This window comes from Pogona vitticeps, chromosome 6 (assembly GCF_051106095.1).
Source record: "Pogona vitticeps strain Pit_001003342236 chromosome 6, PviZW2.1, whole genome shotgun sequence".
NCBI lineage: Eukaryota > Metazoa > Chordata > Lepidosauria > Squamata > Agamidae > Pogona > Pogona vitticeps.
The window spans coordinates 48,328,103-48,353,960 of NC_135788.1; the positions used below are offsets into that span (position 1 = coordinate 48,328,103).

Consider the following 25,858-nt stretch of genomic DNA (forward strand, 5'->3'; position numbering starts at 1 on the left):
TTAGGCCATGCCATAAGGAGGAGATCATGAATTATCATGACAATTAACTGTATTAACATCATGGGCATATTCAGTGCATTAATTTCTGGTCTGATTAAGACAGAAATAGTGTCAACATGAATATATTATTTGTTATCACTCACAATATTTCAAGTCACCAAGTGCTATGTGGTTTTGTCTGGATTTTTGTGTATGTTTGGGCAAGCTCTTCGTTTAACAAGACAAGGACCAGGTGAACTGTCTTGCTAAACCTCAGCTGCTTTTCTAGATTATCACAAAACAGAATTATCACAAGTAGGGAAAGAGTGATTTCCTGCAGGATTTAAGTGACTCAGCATATGCTGGATCTCCACAAGCACTTCTCAGCCAACAAAACACTATTCTTGAAAACTTAGCAATTTCAGAGTGGTAAGTAGGAAAGATTAAGTCATCACTCTCCAACTGAAAGAACAGAAGTAGCAGAACAAAGTAAAAGAAGGAGAGTTTCAATACTACAGAGGTGCTTTTATCTTGACCACAGTGATCTCAACATTGAATGGAGCAAAGCCAAAGCCTAGATATTCTAATAGCATCATTCTTCTGTAGGGAAATGCTGGTATGTCCTCCATTTATTTTTCTGTAGGGTTAGGAGATGATTACACAGGCATTTATCCTGCTATTTGGTCTGCAGTAGGGATAGGTTAGTTCAGTCCTTTTGCTGGTGACTAGACAACACAAGTTCCAGTGTGAAATAGGCCTTCCTTTTTGATTCCCTGTTAGGGGTTACACTTTTAAAGCTGCAGGTAGGATTACTCAATTTTGGTTCATTCCCAGCACATGCAATTGCTGGGATTGAATGAAAGCAGAGCATGCTGCTTTAAATTTCCCATTCAGTTTAATTTCCCCAATATCATTAAGCTTAGCCACTTAATGATAATGGGAAATTACAAACTTTCTCTGCTCCTTCGTGGAGAGGCAGAGGAGGAAGGAAAGGTTGTTTCTTAAAATTGGCTATTAGAATAGCACTGATGCACTGCACCTTTTATAAAAATAAAAATAAGCTCAAAGCTTCTTCTCACAAGGCAGCAAGGAGGTGAATTTTGTTTTGTTTTTGTTTTCTTCAGTGAGGCATGCCAAGTTGGGTCACTTGAGGCGTGGATGCCATGTGGATGCAGCGATCTTATCAAATGGCATATCAGACCTCTATGTGACTTTAAACAACCCTATTTAGCCCGATCCCGCCTGATCCAGTTGAGCTGTCTAGCCAAGCCCTCAAATGCTGAAAACCCAGAGATGAGATCATCAGTTTTGGAGGATCAGGAACCAATCTTCCACCACTATATCCAGGGATCCTTCATAGGTTGTACTGCACAATGAGAATTAGCTAGAAGTCCACATCCAGTGCTTTAAACATATTTTTACACCCATACCAAATCAAGGAGTATCAGGGGGTTGCACCTTTTTAAGCTTTGTGTAGAATGATTCTCTGTGTTTTTTTTAAGGGGGCAGAGATTTACAAGCCTTAAAATGGGTGGGTGTGCATGCTCCCCTGTAGTTTGTCCTATAGCTACAAGCAATATACCCCAAGCATTCACAATAGTAGCACTCTCACTCCTACTACATCTGCCAGTTACTGAATTAGTTGACCAACAGTCATGAGCCAACCCACAGGAAGATTCCTTTAGCACTATAACAAGGATCAGCTGTTCCATAAGGCAATATGAGACCAGGACAAAACAAGCATTTTCTCCTACCAGTCTGGATTTGGGCCTGAAAAGGGTTCATCTACACAGGCCTTTTTGGAGCAGGCTGGTGTGGTGTAAATAGGGTTGCCTGAGGTCGTTTGGAAGTGTGATATGCCATTTGATGCAATCCTCACGTCCAAATGACATATGGACCTCAAGAGACCCTATTTAGTCCAGCTCCTTCTGCTGTCAATTTCCAGTATCGTGAAGTAGCTTAATAAGAGAGCCACTTCAGGATATTGGCAAACTGAACAATTCCCTTGCCACTCTGTGAAGAGGCAGGGGAAGCAGTTTCAGTTGTCGGCAGTTTCTCAATCAGCACTTTTGACAAGGCAGAGAATTTTTTTTAAGAATTTGATCTAAGTGATGCAGTGCCTAAGCAACTGTCTAGCAGAGCATCTTTCCTGCCACTGAGGAGCAGGGGAACTGTTCAATTTGCCAATATCCTAAAGTGACTCATTTATTAAACCAATTCACAACATCAGAAATTGACAGGGGAAGGAACGTTGACAGCTTCAGGTTTGCTTTTTGTTCCGTTCCCAGCGATCACGTGTGCTGGAAACAAACCAAACTAGAGCAATCCTACCCGCATCAAGAAAGTAGAAGGCCCTGACATGGATTTAAAAAGATGCAGGTAAAGGCTCTCTGAGTATGGATTGGTTTGCTATAGTGATTACATTGTCAGATTGTCAGAATGCCCATCTGATCAAGCCCTCAGGCAAAAAGTGCTTGCATGGAGGGTACCTCTGCCGTCCGCCCAGGTCATGAATATTAATGGCCCAGGTCATGAATATTAATGTGGTGGAGAGGTGGAATCACCAGATATAAGAGTCTCTGCTGGAGGGGGAGAAGGGGAGGATTTGTGAATTAGGAGTGGAGAGAGAGGGTTGGTGGTTGAGGGTGGAGGAAGTGGAATGATTTATTAAGAGTTAAGGACACCGACTGTACCTTCATCACCTGTAATAATAAACAACTTCTATTTGGTTCTTTTTAAAATAACACTTTGTCTGGACCTCTATTATTAATAATAAACAATGTTGATGTAATCAACTGGTAGCAGCGACACAACATGTGGCTTGTGCTCTTTGCTTGGTGAAACAACCAAGGGACAAGTGGGAACGTGACAGTACCTTATAATTCCTGATCCCATCGCATTTTTGCTATTGCATCGCCATTAGTTTCCAATTTCCTAGTATTATTGGTTCATTGTACTGTATAGTGAACCAATTCAAGCCTTAACTTTGGTCTTAACCGGCCAGGTTTTTTGACAACTGAATACAGTGGACCCTTGACTTACAGACGGCTTGACTTAGACTTTTTGAGTTACAGACTTCTCTGGTCGCAAAATTTAGGTTTGACTTGCAGCCTGAGAATTGACTTACAGACCAGAAAAAAAACCAAAATGGAACAAAAACGGCCTGTTACGGGATTAATCGGTTTTCAATGCACTGTAGGTCAATGGAGACTTGACCTACAGACTTTTTGACTTGAGAACCGCCTTCCAATACGGATTAAGTTCTCAAGTCAAGACCCCACTGTATGATCATTGCCTAATAGAAACAGTAACTGTTCACCAGTGTCTTCAAATTGTCGGCTTTGTTAATTTTCAAGCCTTTCTCCCAAATCCTCCCAGCAATTAAACTATCAATCAAGGAGCACATTTTTCTTTCGGGGGCCTAGTTGCCACTACAGGTATTACATCTCTGCCTGCTGCTGCTTTACTGGTTAGCCATTTTCCCCTCACAGAGGAAAAAGAAAATCTTCTTCGCCACCTCTTTAAACAGTTTTATATTTTAACAACAGACTTATGTTCTTATCAACCCTATGTAAATAGTTCTAGGAGTCTTGTTAGATGAACCACAAAACACAAATACTAAAAATAAATTAATGTTTAAAAATAAGTAAATAAATTGCACTTAGTTAGAAGCATTAAGTGCATGCACTGTATCAGATATGCAGCAAACACATACTCACAAGCTGAGGGGAAAAGAGCCCTCAGCTATTAAAAACTTAGTTTTCCCCAGATAAGCATCAACTTATCAGGGCCAAACACTTTAGCAGCTAAAGCCTGACATTAATTTACTAGGAAGATGTTTAACTATCATGCCTCTGTGGGAATATATAATTATGCATACAAACTTGAGCTAATATGAGACTTACTTAGAAGCTTCTGATTGTTATTCTTATTCTTTTACTGGGCAACAGACTTGAACAGCTGTTGCTGTAAATTCTTCCTTCCTCCAGCAAGTATCTCAGGCAGACTAAAATATTTTGCAATCTGTGGGAAAGGACAGTACAACACACACCAATTCCACATGGGGAAGCCACCTGAACTAGTTGTTAAACTTTAATTCAAATCCGGTAAGGAACAGAATAATCCAATGCCCATTAATACTGCAGGATGGCTAAAAGAAGAAGGGGTGGGAAAATCACATATCACTTCCAGTTCTGTCTTCCAAGATACTCACTCCTCAGCATCGCTTGCTTGAAATGGCTGCCTCAAATCTGCCTACTGGAAGGGCCGGCCTTCTCAACACCAGACTTGAAAAAATCATATTTTTGTTTTGTTCTTTTACTACAAACAAAAGTTACAGCAATACGTTTAAGGCAGTTTCAGTGTGGGCTTTTGTGAATTACAGTCCACTTGCACTATATTTTTTATCCTGCACAGGATTTTTCAACTACAATTCCCAGCTAGTAAGGACACTGCATTCTGAGCGCTGAAATAAAAAAAGCCAAATTTCCATGCTGTGGTCAACACTGACCAATACGTTTCAGCAGAAGATGGTGAAATTTGGGAATTTCAGAAGAGAATTTCAATACAACATGAAAAAGGGTAATAGAAAAGTGTTCATTTGTGGCTACAGGAAACAAGATACTATAATCTAAAGAAAAAAAAAACCTTCTCCTTGCTCTGTCTCCCCCCACTCTGACCTGTCATGGCGGTCATTTTTTAACAACTGCCAGTTTATCAAGAAAAAGCCAGCTCTTGCAATTTGAACAGCAGCTTGATTTTCAGGCTCAACAGGGGAAGCTTTCCACAGCATAGAAACAATCGTTTTATCACTTGCTTATGTACGCAGTTGAAGCGGTTGCTAAAGACAGCAAAACAGATGCTGGTGCAAAGGTGGCACCCTGGGGTTCTTGGCAACCTAAACTAAACTAAAGACCTTGCTAAAAATGCACATAAAGTATATTAGGAGAAGCACTAAGAGCTGTTTAAAAACAGATTAATAACAACCTTAAACATCTTAAAGGACTCTACAGTATTCTTCTGCATTTCTGTTTAGGCATTCAGATTTGTAGAGACCCTTCTATTGGTCTCTGTTATACTGTATTTGGAGGAACATTTGAAAACAGGATCTTCTTGGTGGCTGCTCTTAAGTTGGGAAATTCTCTTCCAAGCAAGAGAAGTAGCTTGCTCTCATCTCTGTTGTCCTTCTGGGGCCAGGCACAAAGATATTAAAAAGAGAGAGAGAGAGAGAGGTGGGCTTTGGAGAATTAAGGGGCTTATTCATGTGCTTTACAGCAAACCTTATTTTGTATTTTAACAGTACAATGTATTTAGCTGTATTTTAATATTATGCCTCTCTATTCCATTTGTTGTGAGCCTCCTTGGGGCCCAAATTTGGGATAAAAGCAGATTGAAAATAATAAAATTCTGTTCACTCAGATGTAACCCCACTGACTTCAGTGGGACATGTTCCCGGGTCTGTGTGTATACAACTGAAGCTTAAGGGCTCGAATCATAAAACGTGGCAAGGAAACAAATTCAAAAGTCGACTTTCCCTGTACTTTAGGGATACAGGACTTAATGATGATGATGCCAGCCTGTGACCGAGCGCAGCTCACAATCAGGAGCCCCTCCGTCAAATTAAGAATTGCCCTTCTCCTCCTGATGAAAGCGCATTTCACCGCCTTTTTCTCTTCACTGGTCCAAGCAAATAATATAACGGGGAACACAAGATTATTATTATTTTTTGGAGGAAAAGAAGAAAACTACAATCCCCAGCATGCCTTTGGGCGGCTGGTAGAAACTACCAGCCGAAGGACCATGCCGGGACGGAGCCTGAGCATGCGTGCGTCCTGCCGGGGCCCACAGCTGGACGAGACGCACTGGCCATAAACAGGGGAGCTTCGGGGGGGGGGGGTCGGCAGAGCGCCTTCTCGCGCAACCAAGCCTCGCGGCCGAGGAAGGCGCAAGAGGAGTCGTCGTTCCGCTCCCCCCCCTCCTCCGCTGTAGCGCCCGCCTTTCTCTTGCGCCAAGGAAAGTTGTGCGTTCCCGCGAATGGGCGGAGCCCGAGCGGCTTGGAACGGCGGCCGCGGAAGAGAGGAACGAGGAGGAGGAGGAGGAGCAGGACGAGGGACGGCAGGAGCCGCGCGGCGAGACGAGAACTGCGGCAGTGGCCGGGGAGCCGGGGGCGACGTCAGCCTCAGCGCCCGCCGCAGCAGGTGAGGAGCTGCCTGGCGGTGTGGCCAGTAGGGGGTGCTGGAGGGAGGGGGTGGTGGCGGCCCCGGTCGCAGCGGCAATGAAGAAATAATCGTGAAGAATAGGTTTTATTCCAGGCGAGAACGTGGATCGAGAGCAAAATCCCAAAGAAATGACCCTACTTGCTATAAGCCCTTGTTGTTTTCCTGGCATCAGAACGATGACTGCAAAACAAGCCCCTCCTCGGAAAGAGCACCTTAAGTGTTTGGTTCTGCGCCAAGCGCTCTCCGGTATCAGGATCGCGCTATTTCTTTGTAAGGGGCTGCTGGCAGTGTGTGTGTGGCGGAGCGGTCGCCTTCTGTTTAAAAAGGGTGAAATGCAAACCCCATAATATCAAGGGTAAGAGTGCCGTAAGTTTCGAAAGAAGGGAGGCGCTGCTGAATTAGGCTGGCGTCTAGTTGTCTTTTGGACGCGGGGCTCGATCCTCATGTTTTTAAAAAATCGCCTTGTAATGTTTATAAAATTTGTAAAAGTGTCAACAGATGGGGAAAGAGGGAAGAGATTGCGTGTAATCCAGAAGGTTTCTTCGTCGGTTTATCGCAACCGATAGTTTCGCCTTCTTAAACCTTAGCTTAACCTTTCGCGCTCCCGTGGCTAATGTAGCCCTTGGAAAAAGGCAAAAGAAAATCTGGACAACTACCTAGATGGTAGCATTTTTATGAGCAGATGGAACAACGAAGAGCAAACGTTCTTCTGCCTTCCTGACTGGGGATGTTGGGAGTTGTAGTGCAATCCAACCTAGACCCCGCCAGGTTGGGAAAGTGTGGATTCAAAAGCCAGCCTTTAGGTCTTGCTTCTGACCTCCTGTCCTCAGAACTTCCCACCTTGAGGCCATAAACTGGGCGCTGTGTTGTTGTTTTAGTTCAAGTACTGACTTCTCAGCATAGTAGCTCTGTTTCCTTATGTCTGTATCTTTGTGGATTCTTCGTGGTGCCTGTCATATTTGCTGCTTTTCTTCAACCTCTACCCAACCTACATGGGTTAATAAGGCATGTTTCCAAAATGAGTGCATGTCTCTTGAATTACAACTCCATACTCCAAAATAAGTCCCACTGAATTCAGAGGAACTTGTTATGTGCCCTCAGGTTGTTTCTGACTTGGGGCAGTCCTAATAGGGTTTTGAAGGTGTCTTCAATATTCAAGGAGTGGTTTTACCATTGCCAAGGCCCAGTGAATTTCCAGGGTCAAGTGGAGATTTGAACCTAGGTCTTCTGAGCAATCTGTCTACTACTCCACTACACTCTCTGTGGAACTTACTTCCAGGCAGATGTATGTAAGTAATGTGTATAAATCTACCCTCTGTACCCTTTGGCTTTGCTCTGTGTAGCCCTCAATCCTGGAGAAATCTCACTTATTTTTCTTTGCAACTAATGAACTGGGCTGTGGAAGGAAGAAATATCATTCCCTAGCTTCAGAGATCATTGGAAAAAATCTCCATTCTCAGCTAAGATCAGTGGGTGTGGAGGGGGGGGGATGGAGGAGACTTTCATCTCACTCATTCCCCGTAGTGATCCTTTGAAATCAGAGCACAGTGAGGGGAGGTTTCAGCCTTCACATCCCTAGGGCTGGAGGTTTTCATGTAAGACAGTGCACATGTATGCGTATGGTCGCATGAGTGGCTTCCCTATTCACAGCTGACATAGCATATGGCCATTGGGGCCCAAAAGATTGTTTATTTTTGGTGCGGAGGTTTGCAGCCTCAATGTCTCATCACTCGTTACCTCTGTAAGCTGATGCATGAAATGCCACCCATGACCGTATCATATCTGAGGTGAGGTGATATGAAAGCTGTGTCTGTGTATTGATCTCTGGAAGCCTTTTCATACTGAGAATCATCCAGGGATGTTTCAGTCACGGAGTGATAGACATAAGTATCTGACTGGAGTGATGTGCATGGATCTCTCTCTGAACCCACCTTTGGGATCATTGCATCAAAGCAAGATGTGCTGCAGCAGAAGAAATCTTCAAGAGTGTCCTCTGACATATTCAGCGAACATGCTGAGAGAGAGAAATGAGACTATCTGCACATCTGTAGCAGACCTGTTTCTTTGTTTATCTGTTCAGATGATGGTCTAATTTTCACATACTGGCTACTACAGTTGACTAATTGTAAGCATGAATGATGTCCCGGGGGGGGGGGGTAAAAAAAAACCTAGGTTATGTGAATGAAATCCAAACTGACATGTCTCATTATGTAATGCCCACGAGGCAAATGATTCTGACGAAATATTCTGAACAGGTATTGGACCGTTCTGAGGATGAGAATTATGGGGAATAGCAACATTTTACAGAAAGATTTGAGGCTGAGGAGTGGCAGGTGAGAAAGAACCTCCAAAGAAAATTAAAGGTTTTCAAGATGTGTTTGATACTTCCTACTCAGAAACTTCAACTATAAGTATTGGGAGAATTTAAACTGCTTCTGAGTGATCAGTTGTTCACCCACTAGAGGATTTATTTGAGAGGAAATTGTATTGAACTAAGTACAACTGACATCAAAGGAAGCATTCATAAGACCTGCTTGCTTGTGTGCTGGGATGAGAGAAGTAAATAGAAGCCTGCTGTGCATGCAGAGTTGTGAATTGCCTCAGAGAGCCACTGTAGCACATGAGACTAAGAGCTTTAGAATCCTCCATCCAGATCTCACTTCAGCTATGGAATCATACAAGTGAGTCTTAAGCAAAAGATTGTCACTCAGCCTTAGGTAGGAGCTCTGACGTGATAACTGGAACGGAGAGGAAGCAAAAAAACAACAACAACAAAAAAAACACCATTGACCCTGTCCTCTTTGACAAAGGTTTCCAGTGACGGGCATTTGTAGCAACCTTTTTCTGGACTCATGGGAGTTGTAGTCCAACATATCCCCAGGGGCGCCAGATTCAGAAAGATGATTCTGTTGAAGGAACAGCAGCTGGTTTATAAGAAATATAAAATTATGTATATTGGGAATGCTGCTGCTCAGTGGGGACAGTCTTGTGGAATTCGTGATTCTGAACTCGTACAGATTATCCTCTCCACCCCTAGAAATCCCAGTCCGTCTACTCATGTCCAGAATGAAAAATAAGGCTGGTAGTGTTCAGGCTTGCTGATTACAGGTTGAGCCACAGGTGCTTGCCAGAAAGGCTTTACGTGCAGGGTGAGAAGTATGGGGCTGCATGTACTAATTCAGCTGCTTTCATAGTCCCTGCTACCCCTCTTGGCCACTGGCAAAATTGGCAGCACTATTGCCATTATGAAATTCAGTCTGCTTGTCTGAAGTAGGTTCCTGTAATAAAAAGATACCAGGACAGTGTGTGGAAGAGGTCTTAAACCCTTGTTCTCAAGGTCTTAAACATCATCACTATCATCTTAGAACTGCTGAGTCTTCCTCTATGGCAAGATGTCAGGTTTTCTGATACCTAATGTCACAGTTTTGAAAGTGCAGACTAGGCCTCTGTACAGCAAGAAGTGGGCGACCTTTGCGGTTCAGATGTTTCAGGCTTGAATTCCCAGGAATGTGACCATGCTACATGGGGATGATGGGAGTTGAAGTCCAAAGCTTCTGAAAGACAGTGAAGGGTAGCATCTTAGGCTTATTTTCGTGTTTACCATGACCAGAGATGGTACGCAGGCTTTGTCCCTCTGAACTCACAGCAGTGGCATATGTTGACATGAAAATATTGGCTGACAGTCAGTGAATTACCCCTGTGAGAACAATAGTGACCATCACTTGTGAATATTCAGTTATAGATCTCAAAGTTAATATATTAAAGTGAATACTTCAGACCTTTTTTTTTTCAAAATTCATGGTGAAAAAAGCACAAACCAAAAAGGCAGCAGAAAGGCTGACTTTGAAGTGTGATCAGAAGTAGATATGGGCATGAACCACTGATCCATGCCAGTTTGTCCTTTAGTCGAACTGGTGTTCCTTGGTTCCCAGCCCTGCTTTCTCTGGCAGGTGCCCATTCAGAGGCAGTGCTTTGGCTTCCCTGCCCTGCTTTCTCCGGGTGCTGCCTCTGAGTGGGCGCCTGACAGAGGAGGCGGGGTTGGGAACTGCTGAGCAAGTGGTCTGTGTCCATCACTAATCAGAAGTCAGATTGCCGACTACAGCCAGTTACAGGGAACATACAGTTTCCTTCTTCCAGCAGCTTTATTGGCTACCAGTCTTTTGTAGGAGAGACAGGATTGTCTCTCTTACAAAACCGCTACCTGTCCAACCCATTCCTCACACTTGTTATTGTTAAAAATAGCAACGCCAAGAAAGTTATCACCAGAAATTGGGTGTTTTCAATTGTGACCTCATGTCTTTGGAATAAATTACAAGTAGAGGTTCATTCACCAGGAACCCTCCCTGCCAGTTTTAAGAAGCTACTTTAAATGAAATTATTTAAAGCTGTCTTTTATTAATGTGTGTCATTTGATGTCCAACTGTGGTTTAAATTTGTTTATTTATATTAGATTCGGTGAGTCATGTGGTTTTATTTTATCGTTTGTTGTTTGTCCATGTTCATAATTGGTATTGTATTATTTTTAGTTTATACATCCGATTTGTTAACCAGCCATTTCACACTATTGGGCAGCATATAAATTAAATAAATAATAATTCAAAGTGCTTGTTCCAATCTGTAAAGCCATATATAACTTGGGTCTAGGTTATCTGAAAGACTGCATCTCCTATATAAACCTATGTAAGATCTGTGGGAGGGGTCCTTCTCACGGTTTCTCCACCATCAGAATCGGCTCTGGTGTGGCCTTGAAAGGGGACCTTCTTGAGAGGTTAATTTGCTCCTCTCTGCTGTCCTTGTGGCAGCAGGTTAAGATCTTTTCATTTAAGCAGGTCTTTGACAATCAAGAGCCTCCATTTAAAAAAGCTTAGCAGATATGCTGGTTCTCATTGTTTTAAGTTAAATTATTGCAAATATTCTAACTGTTTTTAAAGAATTATAGTTTTAATTTTTAACTGCATTTTAAATTGCAAATTAATTCTTATTCCAGTTTAAACATAGAATTACATTCTATTTTAATGTTTTATTGTATTTTAATTAGGCATCATGTTAAAAATGTTCTATAAGCTGCCTTGAGTCCTGGTTCTAAAATTAATAAGTACTTCAAAAAATTGTTTGCAATAATGTTGCTATAAAATAATATCAAATGTGAACATATTATTTTATTATTCTGTTTTGCCTATGACCTCTAGAGATAGGCAGTAGTGAAACACTGGCCTTAAATGCAGAAGGTACCAGTTCTATCTCTGGCATCTCCAGATAGAGGTAGTTAAGGAAGATGGCTGCCTGAAATCCAGTGTGGCCCACCAGCCAGTTCAAAGAGTGGTCTGCTGCCCCAGAGGTTTCTGGTATTACCAGTTTGCCTTCTTCCCTGGGAAAGCGAGGCTTAGGGCTGAGTTGGAAGTAGACATGGGCTATTTGTATTCGCGTCCCTGGAGGTAGGAATCTAAATAGTGGCACTGCAGGTTTGTTCCCTTCCCCCAGAACTACCATCCATTGTCGTTGATGTTGCACCAATTGGAGAAGTAGCCCAGCCAGTGCCTCTCACACAGCTGACCACTCCAGCAAGGAGACAGGATGAAGAAGTGATCTCTGCTCAGCTATTGAGCGGTTGGCTGCATGGGGAGGTGGGGAAGTACCAGCCAGGCTACTTCCATGATTGGTGCAATGATGACAATGAGCAACATGCATGCCACATGACAACCAGTGAGTGGACCAACTAGTTCTGAGGGGAGGGAACAGACCTCCATGGCACCCAGGGATACAAATACTCATAGCCCATGTCTGGTTGGAAGCCACATGATCCCAAGGCTGTATTTTACTCTTTCTTTAGACAATACTAAGCTAAATGGACCAGTTGGCTGTCACTATGTGAGGCAGGTTCGTACACTATCTACTCCAGGAGATCAGAGGTGTTTCCAGTGGGTGAAATTTTTCCATGACTATCATCTGCAGAAACAAGTGCTGACCAGTGTTAAAAATCTTGAAATAATCATCTTTGTAATTAGATAATTTATCCATTTTGTTCACAGCCCCCCCCGAAAGGAATGTTCTGATTTAAGTAGGATGGGTACAGTGAATAACTCTTCCTTGCAGACACATTGGACAATCCAGTCACTCTCTTGTAAGTTCCACTGAAATAGGTTGGGGAGAAGGGCTTCCTTTGCCTGTCCTGAATTTCTCCCTGTTGATGTTTAGATGCAAAATAAGCATCTTTGCAGCATGGAAAATGTATTTACTGTATATATGTTTAATACATTTCTTAGCCATGTTTCAACACTGTGCTTTGCCTGCAGTGGCTTGCAGTATCAAAACACACACCACCTTTCTATGGGAAACTAGTTTTAACAAAAAATTAAAAAGGGCATTTGCAGATTCAGTTGAGATACTTCCTCTGACGTAACTGAGCACATTATCCATACAGTCAGCCTTTCTGGAATTGCTAAAGAATTTGAGCACAGCTCAGTTCTCTTACTCTTAGTTTAAGTCTGCTGGTTTTGAGTAGCAGAGATAGATGCCAAAGAGCAGAGACAGAATTTTCTTAGAATGCAGTTATAGCATTTTGGTCCCGCTTTAACTGCTATGGCTTTTATCCTGTGCACTTGTAGGGTTGTTGGTAGTTTGGCCAGTTATTTATTTATTTATTTATTTATTTATTTATTTATTTATTTATTTATTTATTTATTTACAATATTTTTTAGCCGCACCATTGCCAGTGGTTATGAAGAATTCTTGCTGTGGTGTAGGGGAGTGCATCTTATATGAAGAATTCAAAGCCCTCACCAAATTACAATGATTCTGTAAGATGTGCTTAAAAGCCTCAGATTGCTGTAACTGTGTAAGTACCCTTATACTCCCTGACTCAGTTCCTGAGATCTTTGGTTAAAGAAAAGAAAGACCCTCAACTGAAATCCTGGGATGAGAAGAAATTAGAAAAAAGTCATGTGGTCCTTAAGATAATACAAAAGCAAGAGCAGGTGATACCTTTATTAGACCACTAAAAACTGAACAGTCAGCTAGTTTTCGATGGTAATCCACCTCCTTCAGGCTGTGCACCACATTTTGTGGATAGTTCAGGAAAAAATATATATACAAGAGTTCCAAATATTCATGGCAGATGGATGTGCCAGGTCTGCTTCTTAGGTTGAGTTCAAACACTGGTTGTAAGTACCTTTTGGGTGGTTTCAAACTTCACACCAGATAGCATTTGGCTGGAGTTTTCCTCTTGTATGAAGGAGAAAAGGGGATTCATTTGCCAATATCACGAAATGGATGTGTTATTAAGTCATTATATTGACAAATTAGAGAAAGGCTCACTTTTGTCTGATTTCAGTGATCATATACACTGGAAAGAGATCAAACTGGAGTAATCCTACCTGCAACAAAAAAGTAAAAGCCCCTTACAAGAGCCACAAAGGTGCTGGTAGGAACACTCTGGGGGCAGTTTGGTTCACTCCAGTGATTGCATCCTGTGATCGCTGTCAAAAAGAGTGAAACAACTCTTCCCCACAGCAATCCAAACAGCAGGCTAAATCTGCATTTGATCTCAGACATTGTTTTATCACACTGCAAAAAAAATATTTGGACTTACCTAGCCTCTCAAGTGTCTTCCTTTTCTTTCTCTTTCTCTCATCTAAGAGATATTTTATCTGGGAAGTAGATTGTTGCTGGCTGTTGAACTCATCTTAACCCAGGCAAAAATGCAAAGCATCTCTTCACTTTTTTTTTAATACTAAAGTTCGTGTTGAAGTGCTGCGGCACGTTTTAATGATAAAAATCAGAGTAATTTGTTTCTGCATGGCAAATCCTTTTATTTTTCAAACTGATGTTAGAAGTCTGCTAAGAGTTACAGTTACGTTTCAAAGCCTTAAATTTCCCCAGCACCGTTGCTGTCTATACTGATTAGAAAAGATGTGTAGCTCTTTGAATTCCTTTTGATTTCAAAAGAAGAGTTGAGTAGATGTTGAGGTGTCTCCATTTAAAAGCAGTGTGTTTAATCCACACTTAATAAACTCCCATTGAAATGACTCAAAGTTAAGTTACGACTAGCATGCCCTATTGCTTTCAATAATGTGGACCATGTTGTCAAGATACAGTTGTGTTGCTCTTCTGAAGATTCTTGGAGGCATCTCCAGTACATATCTGGCTCCTTTAGTTGACATCCACTGGACATTTTAGATCAAGGAGCAGTCATCTATAAGTTTCTCTGTGTTGTTGGACTACATCAGCCTTGGGCAGTATAGTTAGTTATGGAAAATGATGGGAGTTGCAGCCCAACAACACATGGAGGGCCCAAAGACCCACTCCAGATTGTGCTGATTTTTCTTATCCACATTGCCGGGCCTTAGTAGATCATGTAATTTGTATGGCAGGTTTTGCTTTGCTTTGAATTAGGATGGTCCTGTTTTCCCCAAAGGCCTCAGAAATGACTTTTCAGCTCTCCCAAAGCGACAAGAGAAGAAACAACCACTAGGTATGCTGACAATTTGTTTTCCATTACTGTTTGTCTTGTCACGATGCTCTCGTCCTGGATTAATATTGCAGAGGAAGGCCCTGAAATAGAGATAGGGAACATGATTTTGCAGATATTACTGAATTACAGTTTCTGTCAGCCATAGCCATTATAGCCAATGGTGAGGAGTGATGGGAGTTATAATGTAATAATAACTGCAGCTTGCCTTGTCAGCTATGCTGACTATAGTTGATGGGCATGGCATTCCAACAGTATCTGGAGGGCTACATGTACCTTATCCCTGCCTTAAAGATACCCCATGAGTTTTCATTTCCTGTTGTTTTATTTTATAAAACAGAAAATCAAGATCGGGTGGGGTTTTTTTTAGCCTTTTTTGTACCCAGTATTCCTATGGATTACTTCAGGCAAAACCCAAAACTTCCACCTTTCACTTTAATGCCTGATCTGAATGTCTTCAGATCTCTCTTATCCCATTTCAACTCAAGATTGAGACCATTCTGATATTATAACCAATATTATTAGTCCTACCTCTCCCCTGCCATTCGTAACATTTAACCTGATGAACAGATATAGGAGCTTGAAAGTTTGCACACATTCCTTGAGTTCTTACACTGATGTAGATGTTAGCATTTTCCTTATAGTCAGTAAGGAAAATCTTTCCCCTTCATAGTCCATGAAATTGTTACCTTCTATTTCATTAGCCATGTATAGTAGTTTCCCTTAGATTGGCCCTATTGCATTTTTTTCAAACTGTTTCATGCCATCATCAAATATTGTTATGTGGTATGCAGTCAAAGCACATGCATAAATTCACATATATTCTGAGGGACACCTGTGAGGAATTTTTTAACCTTTCCAAATGCACATTGTGACATTTACCCCGTGCCTCCTGCTTGTTTCACCAAGTACAGAGCTCTCAAAGGTATCCCAACACACCCTTTAACACACTGCCACCAGTTGATCTCTTTATCAACCTATATTTCCTATGAAAGACTGAGGTCCATTCAGTTGTTGTTATTTAGTCATTTAGTCGTGTCCAACTCTTCGTGACCCCATGGACCAGAGCACGCTAGGCCCTCCTATCTTCCACTGCCTCCCAGAGTTGGGTCAAATTCATGTTGGTAGCTTCGGTGACACTGTCCAACCATCTCATCCTCTGTCGTCCTCTTCTCCTCTTGCCTTCACACTTTCCCAACATCAGGGTCTTTTCCAGGGAGTCTTCTCTTCTCATGAGATGGCCAAAGTATTGGAGCCTCAGCTTCAGGATCTGTCCTTCCAGTGAGCACTCAGGGTTGATTTCCTTTAGAATTGATAGGTTTGTTCTCCTTGCAGTCCAGGGGACTCTCAAGCGCCTCCTCAGCACGACAATTCAAAAGCATCAATTCAAAAGCGGCCAGCTTTCTTTGTGGTCCAGCTCTCACTTCCATACGTCTCTACAGGAAAAAGCATAGCTTTGACTATGCGGACTTTTGTTGGCAAGATTATGTCTCTTCTTTTTAAGATGCTGCCTAGGGTTGTCATTGAACTTTTAAACAGAAACAGGATAATTGATTACAAGATGTTTTAGAAATCGTTCTTAAGCACATTCTTAAAGTTACACAAAGCTTTGGTATTTTACTTTAAACTCTTCTATCTTAATTAATACTGGTCCCACTCTGACTAATCACTCCTTAAACATACTCTCTCTGCCTCAAACCCCAAAACTCTACTTCTCTGTCTCTCTGACCGAACTGACTAGATCCTGACCCCCCCCCCCTCCTTTCTAGTTTCTCTGGCTCCGCCTCCCAACAGCTCTCGCTGGTACATGCCAATAATCCTCTACCTGAGCCAACGCAGTATGATCGCTACACACATACTAACACTGACTGGGCTGAGCAACATCTCCACAGAGCTATTCAACAAGGGAATTTTATTGGAGCTGAAACATTTAAAATATACACAGTGATTGAATTTGGGAATAGCAGAAATTGCAGTAGGGTTTTATAAATGAAGATAAAATACATTTGCTCAAGAAATGTTGTGAGGCAATAACAACTCTAGGAAAACAAACTCATGAGCTAGAAGAGTCTAATACAGTATTTAGGTTCTTAATGCAAGGCCTGGAGAGATCACCAAACATTTAGACTTAAATAGTTTGGATTCTCATGTTAAAAGGAGGAAGAGGTGACAGAAAGAGAGGATGCCTCAGAAGGGTGTCAGAGAATACCATAGTAGGCATCCTTCAGTCTTAAGAGACTATGGTAATGTGCTCTGAATAGAGGACTTGGAACAGTGTCTAGTGTGGCTGAGAAGGCCAATTTGAGAGTGACAATCCCTTCCACACTGAAGACAAATACAATCTGTCCCCTGTCCAGCTCCCTGATTTGGCTGGTTTCGGGACTGCCTCTTTGCCACGGCCTGCTGGACAAATGTCTCTTCAAAATGGGAGAGGTCATGCTACACCTCCTGCCTCCAGGCTGAACATTCAGATGTCAAAGTTTCCTATCTGTTGAGGTCCATTCCTAAGGCCTTCAAATCCCGCTGGCAGATGTCCTTGTATCCCAGCTATGGCCTCCCTCTGGGGCAATTTCCCTGCGCTAATTTTCCATACAGATCTTTTAGAATCCGACTGTCAGCCATTCTCACAACATGCTCAAGCCAACGTAGATGTCGCTATTTCAGTAATGTATACATGCTAAAAATTCCAGCTCATTCTGGGACTACTCTGTTTGGAGAATGCCATAATACCTTCTGATCAAAAAGCCCAGAGTTATGATTCTGTGAAGTCCAGCTCTGCTGCACCATAGAATAGGAAATGGAGCCATCTAGGTTTTGCTAGCAGATCTGTTTCGTGGATGATCCATTACATACAAACATAACACAAATGGTGTCCACAGAGACAGGTGGAGCTGGAAGTATAGGTCAAGTGTCAGGCAGATTGGACAGTTATGCCCTCTCAAAGAAAAGAAAAGAAAAAGAAGTGTCTCATAAATAAAGGAAAATAAAGGTGGTACAGGTATGCCTAACTTTTGCATGTGCCAAGCATATGTGTGCCCATGCACTGACTTGCTTACATGCACATAAAACATTGTTAGTCTTCACATTTCACATCACTTTTGCAGAGAATTATAAACAAATATGTATATGTGCTTTTACTTAAGGTAGTTATCTGTCCTTTTCTGAAAATTCTGAGGAGAGTTTACAATACTGTATAAAAAAATTACAACTGAAGTAAACTAGCTGTAAAGCAGTAAAGTGAGTAGCATTAAAATTGTCATGGCTTATAAAAAAACTAATGTCTTACGGAAAATAGACAAGCCGTTGCCTGGGACAGTGGCATGGCCCATAGTTGTGCAGTCAATAAACACAGCATCTGGGGTAGATCACTCTTGTTGCTTCTTTTCTTTCCCTCCACTGAATGAAGGCTGTTGATTTTTGAATATTGCTTTTTTTTGCTTCTTGGTTTTTCTGATTTGTTCTTTGTGCCTCCGGCTCTTGCTCGTATTCATGCAGAAAGTCATTAGGAAATGGTGAAGACTGTGATTGTTCTCTTTCGGGTTCTTGAACACGGCTGTACCTCTCTCTCATCCTGCCTGCCTACTTGCTTTGGCTTCCTGTCTGTGCCAATTGCCCTGCCAAGGAAAGGAATCTGACTTGTCATCTTTGAAACCCAAAGTGTGATTTACTGATCAGTGGGGTCTTGACTTAAGAACGGCTTGAGTTAAGAACATTTTGACTTAAGAACCGCTCTTATAGGAAAATATTGACTTGACTTAAGTACTTAGATTTGAGTTAAGAACTGAAAAAAACCCACGTGGGAGGCAGGGAAAGCGCTAAAAGTGAATTTTCAGTTAACTGTTGGCCAGTGCAAAGGGTGCCTGTCTGCTTCCTCACTCCTCCCAGCGTTTAGAGAGTGGATTGGGAGACAGTCTTCAGACTGCCTGGTACTGTACTGCCTGGACTGTATTTTCCCTGCCTTCCCTGAACCTTTCTTGACCAAAGAAAAAAAGAAACAAAATATTCCCCTCTAGTGGTCGAAGGCGGAATAGCAGCTTCCCATTAGTTTCTATGGACGGAAAAGAGCAGATACGGATCAAATGGTTTTCAATGCATTCCTATGGGAAATGCAGATTTGACTTGAGAACTTTTTGACTTGAGAACCACCTTCCAATACGGATTAAGTTCTCAAGTCAAGACCCCACTGTACAAGCCGACCTGATCAGGGCTGGCCCTATCCTTGGGCAGAGTGTGGCAGCTGCTTCAGGCAGCTGTTTGAGGTGTAATGAAAGGCGTTATTACAAATTAAGTCTATTACTGCATTAACATCTTTGTCTGTGTGGTCATCATGATTTACACATGGGTTTTGCACTTGTGCAGAGCATGCCCAGAATGTAAAATGAGTGACTTTTGGTGGGAGCCCCTGCTCCATGTCCCTGTCACTCATGCCTAGGTGCAGCCTCACAGATTGCCCTCTGTTCCTTCTCATCTGCCACACAAATAGCATTGAAAGGGCTTTTCACCTTCAGTTTGCAGCATTTAGTAGCTTTATAGGATTTGCCAATCCTCCCTCCCCCGAAATAGTTGTTTATAACTAGACTTTAAACAGGGAAACCTGTAGGATTTTCTGTTTTGTGTGCCAAAATAACTTGGCTAGTCTTAGGTATCATGCATCTAGAATTGGACAGTGGTGCTTTTTGCCATCCCACCTCAAGTGAGTTAGGCTGGCCTTGTACCAGCTTAACCAGTTTGTATTTGTAAGGTAGTGATGCTGGGCCTTTGGTTCTCCAGATTTTGCAAACCTACTTTGTAATGATTTTTAGCAGGCCTCATATTCTGAATTGAGCAATATTCTACAATGGATTAATTCATTGGTGCTGACCTTTGACTTTTTTCTACGTAGGGTGAGACATAAGCCTTGGACAGTTTGGTTGCTGCTGTCATACAGAACCCCTGTTGCTGTCCCCTTGCATCTTCCCCATCCCTGTATTAGACATTCTCCAAAGTCCTGTGAACTTGGCTTCATAGAAATAAAATTAGATTTTTGTTGTACTTGGATTTTTATCCTTAAAAAAATATGCACAATGTTGTATAGCTTTAATGGAGCCACTGACAAATGTATCTGTGCATGAAAAACACAGATTATTGAGCAAGGCCTTAATGATTGGATCCAGAGTCTGAAACACAATATGATCTTGCTACATAGGCAAAATAAAATTCTGCTCTGATGTTGACATGGTCTTGCTCCTGGAGTAGTTGTCTAGCATAAAGTGTCCCATGATGGTGTCTCAGAGAAAGCAACTGAAATCCATGCTTTGATAAAAGATCCTACAGCTCCCGGGCCAAATGTAAGATGTAGCTCTGGTTTGCAAAGTGCCTACTTATGGTTTCCATCATCTAAAATCACAGGTAGAGCTGTCTGAAAGTTCCACATTCTCAGGTCTTCTTTGTTGTAGAACAGGAATGGGGAATATGTGGCCCTCCAGGTGGGTTTCAGTCTACATGTCCCCATCACTTCAACCAGCATAGCCAATGGTAAGGGATGATGGGAGCTGGAGTCCAACAATATCCCATCCATGCTTTAGACATTCTCTAGTGTCCTACCAACTGAGCCTCATACAAAGAAAATCCTATTTAAAACACTGTATAGCCTTTATGCCACTGTTAACAAATGCAACTCTGCATAACAAACACAGATTATTCAGCAAGGTTTTAACGATGGGACCCAGAGTCTTAACACACAAGGCGATCCTATTAGGTAAAATAAAATTCTGCACTGACTTCTCATTTAAGCAAAGTGGTGACATGGTCTTGCTCCTGGAGCAGTTGACGAGTGGCTTGCTAGTGATACGACTGCATTAGAAAATCAAATGGGGAAAGCTGAGGAGGGAATGCTCCTTCCCACCCAAACCACCTACAGCAGTGTTATTGATGTTCGGCTGTGTTCTCCAAACCGCTCAAGGTAATGGGTCCCCCTTGACTTTGTCAGTTTCATCTCTCCTTTCATCCCAGCAGCTTTAATGATGAATAAAGCTAAGCAAAGAAAACAAGAAGCCCTTTCAAATCGATTTGGCTTTATGGCTCCAGCCGTGATGAATAAACATGCCCCTGGTAGCCGACCCTGCAGTTTGCTAGTTGTCAAAAGGTGCAAAAGAGTCCCTCCTTACTGTGGAACTGCAAATAGTTGGATATGGCACCTAAGAGACTCTGTACAAATCACTCCAAAGATCTCGATTGCCCTTGTTTTGTTGTGTGCTGGGATTCATGTTGATGTTGAGTAGTATGTTATGGGCACACCTTTTTTCCTCTTGCTTGTCAGTAGCCCAGAGCTTGAAAGAAACTAGCAACAAACAAGTTATCTTGCCTGGGGAAGGGCAAGGCAACTGACTGCCACATTAACCAAAAAGGTATAGATAAAAGCTCAAAATATTGTAGCAGTAGCTTAAGGAAGGTAAAGTTAAAACAAATGACAATATTAGACACAGTTGCATTGAAGAGAGTAAAAGAAATTTAAAAACACATTAGTTCTTTTTTTTAAAAATGTACTTACCTGTTTAAAATGCCATCCTCAGTTTAATCATCATCATCATCTTAGAACTGCAGAGGCGGAAGGGGCCCTATGGATTATGGAGTCCAGCCCCTGTCAAGGAGGCCCAGTGGGGGAATCGCACTCGCAGCCTGTGGCCCTCCAACCAGATCCCTAAGCTGCTGAGCTATCCAGCAACTCCTCCTGAATAAAATCTTTCCCTACTCTTGAAAAGGCAAAAGTAGCTTTCCCAGGAAGGGACCCCTGCAGCCACTGAGGCAGGAACTACATATTTCAGATAACCCGCAGTAAGCTTTTTATTGTGGGTTATCTTCAAACTTCCTGTTTGGATGTAGAGTAGATGCTGTCCCACAGGCTGGCCCGTTCTGTTAGGCGATCTCTCACTACTGACAGCACTCCCCTGCTTGACTGGTGGCAAAAACAGAACTGCCGGAGCTGCCCCCTCTCTCCCCCTTGGCAAGAACAACTTTGCCTGCCAGCCAGTGGGTCGGGTGCTGGTGCTGTTCTTCCTTGAGGGGCAGTTCCAGCAGCTCGTTTTTTGCTGCCTGTCAAGTGGGCGAGGGCTCTGATGCCCAGCACCGTCAGTAGCTGTGAAGCCTCCCAGCACTGGCCAGCTAGTGGTGGTGACATCCTTGTGCAGTTTTTAGAAGTGCACATTGGTGCCATTTTAAAACCACACCAGAGCATGCATTTTGTGGTACAGCCAAAGTCATTGCAGAATCACTTCAGGTTTTCTTTGTAAACCTCAGAAGGTCCCTTTCACACCCCCATGCAATGTGCTTCCAGGGATTGCAGGACTGAGAAAAGGGCCCCATTGAAGAAGATTTCTGGACACACTCATGTGACAGAATGTAGTGCTTTAGATAGCCTGAGGCTGGAGAGGGGGGGGGGAAGAAGGGTCATTTCTTTGAGAAGTAGCATATCCAGGAGTGGTGAGCAGAGCTCATTAAGGGCCTGTATAATAAACAGATCATTGCCCATGCTTTCTTGTAGAACGTAGAATGATGGCATCTTTTCAAAGAGGAAAAAGTCCTTGGATTGCAAATGTGAACAGTTAGATTATCGTGGCCTGTTGTTTCATTCCCAGTTTAAAGCAAACAACACAGCTTTTAAGTTTTTAAATTTTTATATTTTATTTTCCAGCTATTTTATTCCCCAGCTGCTGGCAGTTAAAAGTGGGAGGGTGCCATTGCAGTCATATACTGCTGGTGGGCTTCCCGTGGATACACAGTGTGAACGGAATGTTAAGACATAGGTCTTTTGGTTGATTCAATGTATTTCGTCTTATATCCTCTCATCCACATGCTAGGCAGATACAGCTCTGCTTAGTTTCCACGCAGTTGATGTGTCAGGTATCTCCAGGTCATAACCCTGGCTTTTCAGCACTGCCTATGGCCATGAGAAAGTGCTGGCTTGATCTTCAGCACATACGCCTAAAATTAAAAAATATATCAAAGTATGGAGAACTGAGTACTCCTTAGGATGAAATGAGGTAGTATAGCTCAGTAGGCTGGAGCACATAGCTACAGAACCAGGAGCCAGAAGTCCAATCCCCACTGTGCCTCCTGGGAGAGATGCTGACCAAGATCATCTGGACCATGTGTGGTTGATGGGATTATGGTCCCAGAGCACTACCAAAAGATGAGACTGGTAAACTACTACTCCCAATTCTACTAGTGAAAATCTCACCCATTTAAGTGGAAATGCCAGGAGAGATGCAGTTCATAAGTTTCTGCATTCACAAAGACATAGGATAAGCATCACTAGGCAACTAAGCTTAGCAACGTTTTTGTTGTTGTTTGACTAGATGTTGTTAAATAAATCACAGCATTCTTAGACATTCTATTAATATACACAAAAACACATGCCCACACTTCCAGCTAGCTTATCCATGAAATGCACACACTGGTGACCAAGACAGCAACATAAACAAACATTTCACAATATATGGCTATAGGGAAATGGAGAGTATATGTTGCCTCTGATACAGGGGATAGTGTAGATCCGTCATGACTCATAGCCACTGATAGTCTCCATGATTCACTCCATGATTTTGTTGAAACCTTTTTTTAGAGCTGTTCACATAGATGGCAATCAGTACCTCTTAAGGTAGCAAATTCAATACATTAGTTATGTGTTGTTTGAAAATGTACTTCCTTCTCTGTATCCTGGATCGTCAAACTATTCAACTTCAGTTAATGAACTCAGTTTCTGGCATTGGCAGAAAAAAAGAAAATTCTCCCTAGCCACCTTCTTGACATGAGGCACATTTTTATACCTTTGTCATCCCCTTTTTTTCTCAAGGTAAACACAAATATCCTAACCTTCCTACCCAGTGATGTTGCACCAGGTCCCTGATCATTTCGGCGGTAGTTTCCTACTCTGTTTTCCAGCCGTACAATATACATTTGGAGGTAGGGAGACCGGAACTGTACATAGTATGATCATGCCACAGGTTACTATAACAACAAGATGATATTGGAAGTTTTATTTTTGATTGCTTTTCCAGTTTTGCTCAGCATGGCATTTGCCTCTTTACAGAAATTACGGTACATCCTGTGGCAACATTTTTGTTAAGCTATTCCATCACAATCCCAAGATCTCTCTTTTGGTCAGTCATTGCCACTTTAAATCCCATCAATGCATATGAGAAGTTGGGATTTTTTAAATCCCAGTGTGCATCACTTTGTACACCTGCCTACACTAAACCACATTTGCAATTATGCTGCACATTATCCCAGTTTGCCTGTCACAGTCTGTTTCATTCCGACCATTCCAAATTATGTTGTGCCATCTGCCAGCGTGACCACTTTACTGCTCTCTTGTATTGCTTAGGAATGTACAGTTTGTAATAATGCTACAGACTATTTGATCTATTTTGAGCATCTTTGAGATAGCATGTATAATAAAAACAAAAGTATTGTGACACCCTGAAGATGAAAAGATTTATTTTCATGTGAACTTTTCTGCATTGTTGTATGCTTTCTGAGTAATGTCTAAGGAAGTAGATTTTAATCCACAAGAGATCACCCTGAATAAGTAAATCTTCAGAATGTCACAATATGTTTTTCTTTCTTTTTTCTTTTTTTTTTGTACATGCTGAAAAGACTAACTTGGTTAGTATTTTGAAGATTCTTTGAAACAGGTAACCCTAAATGGCAGACCATGAATACAGAAAAAAATTGGGGGGGGGGGTTTAAAGTAACAACTTGAAAAGGTAAACTAAATTTTATACCACATTCTCTGGTAAGAGGTTTGCTGCGTGTCTATATCACCCTAATTCCTAGGCCCTCCCTCCAGTACTTTTGTTTCAATGTCAGGCAAACGTGGTTAGCCAAATGCTGAGTGGCTGGCAGCCTTGGGCCTGGCAAGTTTGGGACAACTCAGTTCACATTGCCAGTGTTAAAACCAACACTCCTGGCTTGATTTCACAGCCCTCATGTTGAAACCTGCCATAGACTTCTAGACATGATTTTGTTGAACTCATGTACCGTATTTTTCGCTCCATAAGACGCACCTCCAAATAAGATGCACCTCATTTTTAGGAGAGGAAAACTGGAAAAAAATATTCTGGCAAATTCATAAGGCAGTAGCAATAGATAGATGTTGTCACATCAGTTACCTCAACCTTCTTGCAGTGTACAACACAGTGAGAGCTTTTGAACAATTTGTAGTTGGCAAAGTTATTCCAATAGCCACAGACAACAACACTACAATGCTTTATATCAACCACCAAGGAGGAACAAAATCCATGTCTTTCTTGCTACTAACAGTACAGTTTTGGGACTGGTGTATTCTCAAGCATGTCATTTCACAAGTCATACATGTACCAGAAGTGGAGAATCATGAAGCAGACTTCTACAGCAGGATGACACACAATGAGTGGGAATTACAGTACCATCTCAAGTTTTAACACTTATAATGAATTGTTATTGCACTGAAAGAGATGAATAAACAGATTGTTGCTGGGTAGTCAATAAGAGCTATGATGAAGAAATCACCACCAGCACAGGTGTAAGCAAACAGCAAAGCATGCCTCACTTCCACTCCCTCCCTTCCTTCCTTACAGCAATAAAGTTTTTTCTCTCTCCATCATTCAGTTCTTTTCTTTGCAGCATGCAGCATGTCCACAGAAAGTGTGCTTACTTTTTATCAGCTTTTTGCAGCTGATCCTCCTGTTTCCTCCACTCTCTAATCATTTTTTTCAGATGAGGAGGCCCAAAATGTCTCTGCACTGTTCACTGTTTCCATACTCCTTAGCATATTTTACTACCTCTAGTTTAAAAGGAATGCTATATGCTAGCCTTTTCTGCTTTGCACTGGTAGAATGAGTTCCCATACTCTGCAAGAAAAATGTGCCCCTTATTCATCACATCTACTGCCTGCTTCCTTTTACAAATATAGTCTCAAAGCAGCACAGAATCATAGAATAATGGAGTTGGAAGGGGCCTATAAGGCCATCAATTCCAACCCCTGGTTCAATGCAGGAATCCAAATCAGAGCAGATCTGACAGATGGTTGTCCAATTTTAGAGACTACAATAGGATAAAATACAGTAGCTGGGAATCACAATGAAAAGATAAAATCTACCAGCAATATTGTAGAACAACAATGATTAAGAAAAACCAATAAAAACAGGGGGAGTGACACCGTGCAGCTTTTGTTAAC

General features: G+C 42.0%; 1 protein-coding gene across 17 annotated transcripts in view; it reads left to right on the forward strand.

Moving 5' to 3' along the window:
* The window catches only part of POMGNT2 (protein O-linked mannose N-acetylglucosaminyltransferase 2 (beta 1,4-)), a 161,799-nt gene that overhangs the window by 77,664 nt on the left and 58,277 nt on the right, over positions 1–25,858 (forward strand). For 8 of the 17 annotated variants that reach the window (XR_012088361.2, XR_012088360.2, XR_012088359.2 and 5 more), the window contains exon 1: positions 6,035–6,176. The exons of 6 other annotated variants lie outside the window; for them this stretch is intronic. The gene's annotated coding sequence lies outside the window, so the exon portion shown is untranslated. Of the gene's footprint in view, positions 1–6,034; positions 6,177–6,247; positions 6,553–25,858 lie in introns of those variants that run through there. 3 more of the 17 variants (XM_073003470.2, XM_073003472.2, XM_073003471.2) reach the window with 3 other exon arrangements.